Source organism: Bombyx mori, chromosome 3 (genome assembly GCF_030269925.1).
Source record: "Bombyx mori chromosome 3, ASM3026992v2".
Classification (NCBI taxonomy): domain Eukaryota; kingdom Metazoa; phylum Arthropoda; class Insecta; order Lepidoptera; family Bombycidae; genus Bombyx; species Bombyx mori.
In genome coordinates, this window is record NC_085109.1 from 4,906,659 (window position 1) to 4,916,701 (window position 10,043).

Genomic DNA, 10,043 nt, shown 5'->3' on the forward strand with positions numbered 1-10,043 from the left:
AGGATAGATAGGAAAGAAAACGACCCTGAGAGCGTCTACTTAAATTATACACACAACAAAAAATAACTAAATGTTGCCGATCTCAAATTCACTTCTTGTCGAATGAGAAACACCGCCGAACTGCGACGTAGCAATCTCATTTTAATCCACAATTTAATTTAGCGATTCTCGGATACTCATTGAATTTTTAATGGAGCACTCAAAGGCGAATTTCATTACGTTTCCAAAAATGTAATTGCTGTCACAACGGGTCCGTTGAGGCGGAAAATTGTGTGAGAAAAAAAAAAACACAAAACAAAAGAATAAAGTATTCGTACCTCAGATCCACTTAGCGTGAATCGACTTTTCTAAGAAATTGCGTATTCAGTGTTTTGTTGCGTACGTCAACGACCTAGAAATTGTTTTTTTTATGTACTACTCCTTACTCCCTTTTATTGCGGAGGGAAACTGATTCATTTTGTTCATGAGCTTATGGCAGATCGTTTTTCAGTATTTGGCACTTTTTAAAATTCTTGATCAGGATGGGATTATGTGAATTCAGATCTGGCAGAGTTAGGGAATAGAGAATATTAACTATCTGTTCGTTGGAATATGCATAAAAATGATTCGGATAGACCTTGAATATATGGGCAGAATGATTTACCTACTCCCTTTTATTGCGGAGGGAAACTGATTCATTTTGTTCATGACTTTACGGCAGATCGTTTTTCAGTATTTGGCACTTTTTATAATTCTTGATTAGGATGGGATTATATGAATTCAGATCTGGCAGAGTTCGGGAATAGAGAATATTAACTATCTGTTCGTTGGAATATGCATAAAAATCATTCGGATAGACCTTGAATATATGGGCAGAATGATTTACCTACTCCCTTTTATTGCGGAGGGAAACTGATTCGTTTTGTTCATGAGTTTACGGCAGATCGTTTTTCAGTATTTGGCACTTTATATAATTCCTGATTAGGATGGGATTATGTGAATTCAGATCCGGTAGAGTTCGGGAATAAAGAATATTAACTATCTGTTCGTTGGAATATACATAAAAATGATTCGGATAGACCTTGAATATATGGGCAGAACGATTTATACCGAATATTGTTAGTAAAGCTTATGAACAAATGGTTCACTTAGTTACCGGTCCATTTCACGTATAAAACAGTGTTATAAATACGATATTCTGCAAACAGATGAAGGCCAGACCAACCTCTGAGTTCTTTCCAAGCCCTACATCACTGTCAGCCGTCAGGGACCGAGCGGTAACCGGATATAGTTGCTGGGTTCTTTTGCCCGCCTCTCTAGACTAGTGCTGCAACCTTATGACTAAAATCGATGTTATTCGAATAGTAATTGAAAAAAAAAATTGTTTTATGTTTTACAAGATTTAGGTTCACAAGTTTTTGTAACACAATTATAAATTCCGAATATTTTATGCAATTTTTTTACAAGAAAATCATTCAAAAGAATTTCTTTTCTGCTATTGTCCATGTTTCAATTTTCACTGATCGCATACTAGTTAATTACGGTAGATAGTACAATATATGTAATAGAGTATGTCAACCGATTTTCATAGATTCTGAGTGTTATAAACTTCTTCCGAGAAAATTGTGATTTGTAACAATGTCTCATTTACGCGACTAGAAATTTCAGTGATAAAAAAGTATTATTATAACATAATTTTTATCATATAAAGTATATTGAAGACTAAGCTTTTCTCTCCAAGCCTTCATGTTTTTGTTGAAGCCTATTTTATACAAAGAGCGTCGAAGTTTTATTTTGTGTTCTATTTGTTCAAAGCATTCGATGATCGATGTATTTTGCTACTAATTGATACATTTAAAATCTCAAAACGTTTTTTTATTTCGATGTCAGTTTTTGAAATAATATCGTGTGGTTCGCATGTTTTCCAATAAAAACATAAAATAATTGTTATTCAATTTTATTTCGCTGTAAAAATAGATTCGACTACAATGATAATAAAAAGTCAAAGCCGTGAAACAAAATAAACTGCGTACGAAACCAAATTACGCCGCCAATTTGTAGTCCACTATCGTTCTAGATAGCAGCCGGTCTGTGAATTTCCGAATATCGGTTTGACCTAGATTTAAACCAGTTCAACTGTGCATTTCTTGTAATTTCATGAGTATTTAGTTAATTACTAAAAATACAAATATTTTTAGTAATCAACTAGTTACTAGAACTACTAGTACATATATATTTTCTATAATAATGTATTATCTATAGTACACCGCAACATACCTGCTATATTTTTTATATTTTCCAGAATTTCTATAAATTAAACGGTTGTCTCGAAGAGATCGCTTTTAGCGATAAGACCGTCTATTGTACAAATGTATCTACTTTTTTTGATTGTTTTTTTAAAATGTAAATTGTGTTTTGGTGTGCAATAAAGTGTATTCTCTCTCTCTCTCTAATTGTGTGAAAATAAGAGATCTAAGATGTAAGAGATCTCATGGACGAATCCCCATGCACAGGACTGATCAGGTGAAAGACCTTACTGAAGCCCCACTTAACGAGTGAGGCCTCGGTTCGCAAACTATGGAAAACATCTGTCAAGGCTTTAATAAGCAAGAATTCCACATGACCACGACTGCTCTGCCAGAGCAACCGATTATGAGAGAGAGAGAGATTGTGCTTAATACGAAGCTACGTGAAAACAATTAGATTAAGTAAATTGTTTTCCTGAATTGCTACAAGTTTTCAAAATTAATTTATCGTAGCTGAGTCTATGTTGTCTTTAATAATTTTTCTCTTAGCTATTTTTTGTGTTAATAGCTTTCCTGTATTTTAGGTATCTCAAAGTGAACATTCATAATTTAGACACTATAATATTTTTTATTTATAATTAGTTCTCCGTGCTTAATATTTATGTAGTGACCAAGTAAATGTTTTGTTAATTGTGTTTCGGTTGATTTTTGTAATGTTGATTTTTTAATAAAGGTAGTTGATAGTTTTTTTTTTGTTATTTTATTATTTTGAGTCTTTGGAATACTTAAACATAGATTACTTAAAAAAATATCTAGTAAAATAGATAGTAGTTAGCTTATTATTCAAATATCGAAATCTACTGACATTTTGGCGGGAACGCGAGGAGTGAAGTTATGTGATTGTTGTGACATAACTTCAACAGAAAAAATCTCTGATATTTTATTTCATCCCATATCACCTCATCTCATTTCATTTAATTTCTTCCAAGTTGTTTTATGTCTCAAATTAATTATTTTAATTTCATTTCATTTAATCCATATTATAATGTTTTATTAAAAATAAAAGGAATATAAATTAAAATAAGACATGACTTAAAGGTCATAGTTACCAGGCCATAAAATCCCTTAAAAACGACAATTACTCGATGATTAATAGTAAGTTTTTTTTTTTTTCCTACCTATGCTGATAGCCTTGAGAGGCTATTTCAGCTTCGCCCTAACGTTTGTAGGTGAGCTCGCGGGGCTCAACCGGAGAGTTGCTAACACTGACCCTAGCAAGAGCAGTGCTTCGCAGAATCTACCACCGGATCGGAAACGCGACCCACTGAGTAGATCCGGCGAGAAACTCAGTGGGCTGTGTCTATGGGTTAGTTCGCTCGTCGAGCCCTTCGTCGCAAGCGACGGGTTCGACGAGGACGGTGACCGGTTATAGTAAGCGATGTTGCGAATTTTTAATAGAACCTTTATTTTTAAATACTGAATTCGATTGAATCGGATTCTATTAAGGCGAACCACCGGATGTAGGATTTTTTTAGGTTGAAAAAAATATTCAAGTTCAAATGAACAAAGGAAAATTTAATCTTCTCGAACTTAATTGAATTTTAAATTGAAACACGAAAATTATGAGTAAGCGTCCGCTAAATAAAATCTACCTCGAATTCGATATCGTTGATCTATTAAATTTTCGTTCATTTAAATTTTAACCTTCATAGTGTAAAAATCTGTTGACTTGACTGAATATTTCCTTATTTTCTCATTTGCATATAGTTTTTGATACTTTTGATCGACAGCTTTTTATACGATTTTAAATACATCTAGTTTTCATAAATTTCACATTCAAGATACAGACAATCGTTACGCGCTACGATTGACTTTGTCTTTTAAGTAAATGGCGTTCTTTACGTGAGGATGTCTATGGGCTCTTTGACACTTGATTCCGAGCCGTGAGTCGTCTATTCAACTAGTGCAATAAGACTGGTGTAATGAGATGATCCCTTATCTCCTTTTTATCATCGCATCTCCCGCCATCGGAGCAGAGTTCATCCAAATTATCTGGTACCGCTGCGTTCATCGACAGTGCGTTTCCAGAGGTCTTTTTTGCCACGTACCATCCGGCTATGGAATGAGTTCCCCTCAACGGTGTTTCTCGAGCGTTATGACATGTCCTTCTTCAAACGAGGATTGTGGGGAGTATAAAGCTGTAGGCAACGGCGAGACTCTGCCCTTGACATTGCTGAAGCCTATGGGCGACGGTAACCACTCACCAATAAATAAATAAAAAGATAAATATATACCAAAAACAAACGCCTAATCGCCCATCAAACTTGATTTATCTAATGCCAATAACCGCAGAGCTAAAACGGCTGTGACCTAGGTATAGACAAATGCCTTTCTGAGGAGAGACAAAATTACCGATTTTATTGATTGCTTCCAGAACCCAAGAGCATCGAATATGCTAACTTAGGAAAACATGTGTGGTATTAGGTGACGAACGATATTAATAACGTGCTTGTGGCAATTAGCATACAATGATACGACCTCGTGTTATCCGTGTGACAAACAGAAAAAAGGGTAAACGCCAAAACAATCCGGATGAGTTGGGCCCGCACACGTGCTCCCCCCGAAAATGCTGCTTTGAAAACGCTTCAACGTTAAAACATGGTATTTTTCGGTTTAATTCCTTTGCAGGGTCGTTTTGGTATTCAAATAATCCGCTGTCTAGAGTGAATGTTTTTTCCCAGGACGGGAATGGGACGTAAGTATTTTTTTAATACCTAAATGGGTGAACGAACTCACATTCTACTTAATGTTAAATGGCTACCGCAGTACTTAGGAAAGTCAATGTGAATATTTTCATCCAGCGTTGAGCGTAAGATCCAGTTCTCAAATACAACAGCGGTCCTACCCTTCAAATCGAATGGGTGGAGAAAGCTCAGGTTATACCTGGTGTTAGGCGACCCCGGGTTTTTTTATTTTATTTATTTTTATTGCTTAGATGGGTGGATGACCTCACAGCCCACCTGGTGTTAAGTGGTTACTGGAGTCCAGAGAAATCTACAACGCAAATGCGCCACCCACCTTGCGATATAAGTTCTAAGGTCTCAGTATAGTTACAACGGATACCCCACCCTTCAACGCATTACTGCCTCACGGCAGAAATAGGCGGGGCGGTAGTACCTACCCGTGCGTACTCACAAGACCCAGTAAAAAAGTAAAAAAAAAACCTCTTTTGCAAAATAAACACGCTGTCAATATTCGTAGCTCTGTCTCACAGCAAAATACCGTAAGAGATGATTCTTTGTATAGATATTGATGTATGTAGATAATAACGTACCCGAATCAGTCAAGAAAAGTCAACATCTGTCATTTGTCTTACTTCTCTCAATACATATGGCGCCGAAGGACTCAGATACGCATAGTTACCATTATTATTTACTAGTGGTCGTGCAGTGGTCGAAATTCGACCATAATCAATTTAAATCATAGGTTTGAACATTGTTAAGGTTCTATTTTCAAAGACTATACTGCTATAATCACAAATTGCGCTAAGGCTACACTGTAGATATATAATATTAAGGACAAACAGTATTAAGGTATACTCAATTAAACCACAGATTAATAATAATAAAAGAGTATTTATGCGTGTGTGTCAAATACACAGTAGTGTGTGTAATGTTTTTCTTATTGATTTCCTCCGCCTCGCGTCGTATTCCTCACTGCTGAGGGTCGAGACCATCCTTTTGTATCACCTTCACGCGCACGATCTTTCTCCATCTATTCTTGTCTCTGGCGGTGTGGAGGGCGTGGAATCAAGAGCGGTGCGGATCTGGTCGGACCAAAGTATTAGGCTGCGCCCCCAAGGCCTTTTCCTATCCACCTTATAGGTCACGGTGAGCCCCTCGAGATTGCTACCATCCTTCCGTGCAATGTGACCGAAGTATTCAAGGGCTCTGCGAAGACACTAGGATGACAGTCGCGAGGAGATTTAGAGTTATTGCAAAATTGATACATTAGTCCGAAATGCTGTCCACGGAATACGGAGCATCTTTCTTCAGCACCACGTTTCAAAGGCCTCAATGCATTTGCGATCTTCAGATTTCAGTAACGAGGTCTCATCGCCATATGAAAACAATCAAGAAGACTGGAGTCTGTACTAGTTTTGTTTTGGTCTTTACGGAAAAGTTGTGATGTCTCCAGATTTCTCCGAGCTGAGGCATGGCAATATTGGCCATACCAATTCTCCGGTGCACTTCACATTTCTAGGTCCAATGCGCCAGTGAGCTCTAATTTTCCAGACCCATCCACCAGCATGACTTTGGTTTTGGACCTGTTTATGGAAAGCCCCATTCCTTGCTTGTCCACTCCATACGGTCTAGAAGCGCAACCCTTTGCGATTTATTTGCTGGAAGAAGAGTAGTGTCATCGGCGTAACGCAGGTTGGTGATTTTCACACCACCAACTGTAATGCCTCCCTACCAACTCTCACAAGTCCGTGTCATTATGTGTTCTCTAGAGGCGTTGAAAATAATGGGCGATAAAATACACCATTGGCGTACCACTTTGTGAAATTTAAAAGGTTTTGAGGTTGTTCTATCGACTCTTACGACTACCCGACTTGTACCATACAAGCTGCGAAGTAAGGCGATGAGATGATTTGGTACTCCAAGTTGTTGTAGAACCTTCCATAAATAATTTTAGTTGACACAGTTGAATACCTTGCTATAGTTTTATGCGTAATTTCAAAAAAGTATTAGCATTCTGCACTCCATCTCTATATAAACTATAAGCGTGGGAAATTTCATACTCCTCAAGTTCTTAAAAAGTAGTACAAAACTGGAGGTCAGTTCCCTTTTGTATGATATACACTTTTGTATGATATACCCAATACAAATCAGAAATCACTGTACGTGACTCCTCACGCTATTCCAAAAAGTTCATTGAATCTCAATATATACAAATCTTTCACCAAAAACTTGTTTAATTTAACTTCATCCGATACACCTACGATATTGTCTTATTTAATTTCATTCCATTCCATTTCTTTCCATAACATAACTCATTTAATTTAATTTCCTTTCACTTTCATAAAGCAAACATGGCTTCAGCCTTTTTTACAAAAGATTTGCCTGTATTAGTTATGTTCCCTTCGGCTGTTCAATAGACGAATCAAACAAAAAGTTATTGGCTCGCAATACCGTGTTCATTCTGCTGAATAACACATACATCAACATACAACACCAAAAAGTACCTACCATTGAAATTTAATTAGCTTCTAAAAATATTCTTAAGTTGGAAAATTTTTTCAGCAAAATCGTTGTAAAAACAAGTAAGAAATTGTTTCAAAAGATGTATGTTAATAAACCATAGACCTATATAGTAGGGACACGACATATTGTTCTATACGTACAATTGCTTATATAAATAGCACCCATTTTGAAGGCACACACATAAACATATATCTATCTCGTTCTTACTCAGCACTTTAACTCGCAGGAAAACAATATAACAGTATTTCAGTGCGTACATAAAATGAAACATGAATATACGTAAATGTCTCCGTCTCCGTCTAATGAGGCCGAAAATCCGCCATGTTTAGCGCGCCAAATGTCATTGTCACGTCAGTTCGGCCGTCTGTTTTGGGTTGTACATTATTTATTGACTTTGATATCGATTTAATATGATTGCTTATATAAAATTTCTAGTTTTATCATGCTTAAAACATACAAAAATAATAATTAAAACATATTTTATAGGATCTCAAGAAAGTCGATGCCCCAAAACTATTATCTATATATATTTAAATTCATTATGGAGCCCTCATCCGAAAGATAGATTATAAACTTAATATATTTGAATCCGAAATATCGGACACCATTTTTCAGTCGGAATCTATTCATCATGGCACTAATCATAAATACCTCTTTAAAATATGTCATCAAAACATATTTAGACATTCTGTTTAGATATTTCGGGAAAAAGGCTACCGACAAAATCTCTTCGGAACTATTTAAATAAAATAGTTTTATTCCGCAGTGAGTAAAACACTATTGTAAATTCGTTAAATATATATAAATAAGTCACAAGGAATGACGTTTGGAATTTCATTAACGAATAAATGTTCTGTAGGTGTTTTTTTTATCAGGCGGTCCCTTGATAAGTTATAATTTGCGTGCGGTGCGATAGTGTGGTGCACCTTCCTTGAGGTGCGCTGCGGTAGTGTGTTACGGACTTTAGAGTCAGCAAAACAATTAAAATAGATTGTAATAGTCTAAGAAAAACACGTACTCAAAATACGATAACATTCAGCATGCTAGAAATGGGCTGATGGCACTGTACTGTGCCATATCTATAAGTTTTGCGGCAAACGACAACTTTATAAAATCAGTGTAGCAAATTTTAAAAATCGTCATATCGTTTACTTGGAAAATTTGAAGCACGAACTCGTCTTAGATTTCACATAATATCTAAATCACATCATCTTTGCACATAGCAATATACTTACTTCCTATTAAAGTATAAATTCTACAAATACATTCAAACTCAACAATATTTAAAATAAAATAACGTTTATCGATAAAACCTACTAACATTAAAATCTTCTGGGCAGCACTAAAACCGCCATGTTTTGTGGCCAGATGACGTCACAGTGGCACGAATTTTTGGTTGACGTTTCATTTCCATAGGTTTCCTACTTCAGTGTAATAAACTCATTTACAAAATTTGGAACGTCACTCATTAACTTCGAATCCAATATAAAATTACTTTACCTCATTCATTCGTTTTGAGGTTAAACGAAAAGTTTGTGACCCCAAATTCTCATTGTAGTTAGTTAGTCTCGTTAATAGTATAATCTGTGGAGTTCGATTTTGGGGGCGCTTTTTCAATTTTGGTAGGACCTCTTGTGAGTCCGCACAGGTAGGTACCACCGCCCCGCCTATTTCTGCCGTGAAGCAGTAATGCGTTTCGGTTTGAAGGGTGGGGCAGCCGTTGTGACTATACTGAGACCTTAGAACTATATCTCAAGGTGTGGGGCGCATTTACGTTGTAGATGTCTATGGGCTCCAGTAACCACTTAACACAAGGTGGGCTGTGAGCTCGTCCACACATTTAAGCAATAAAAAAAAATGAAAATTTATATCGTAATTTGAAGGTTTATTATGTGTTTGTCGAGCTTTGTATTGGCGTGTAGCCTATCTGACCTAATTAAAGTAACAATTGTTGTAAGCACTTCAGCGAAGTTTCTTGCTATAGTACCACAGAGTGTAGTTCCAAGTGCATGATAAAGCCCATTCGGGCAGGTAGGGACTAGGATCCTGCTATTTCTGCTGCGTAACAATCATACCTTTGGGCTTGAAGGGTAAGGAGCGTCGTTGTTCTAATGTAACGTAGTCGTAACGGGCAGCATTCACAGTGTAGCGGATAGCGTTTTCTCCTTACTTAATATTCCTTTTTTTTATAGAAAAATATAGGCAAATTTAATCTTTTAAGGCTGTGTCGCTATGCATTTTTTTTAATAGCTTAGGGGCCTTTTTATAAGCATTAACTTTTATAAATACACTACCCTAACAGGTAATACTTGTTTAGGGGTTTGTGTAACAAACAAAAAAAGTTAAAGTTTTATTAAAATACACTTACAATTTTGTTCTTAGATGGGTGGACGAGCTCACGGCCCACCTGGTGTTAAGTGGTTACTGGAGCCCATAGACATCTACAACGTAAATGCCGCCACCCACCTTGAGATATGAGTTCTAAGGTCTCAGAATAGCTACAACGCCCCACCCTTCAAACCCAAACGCATTACTGCTTCACGGCAGAAAT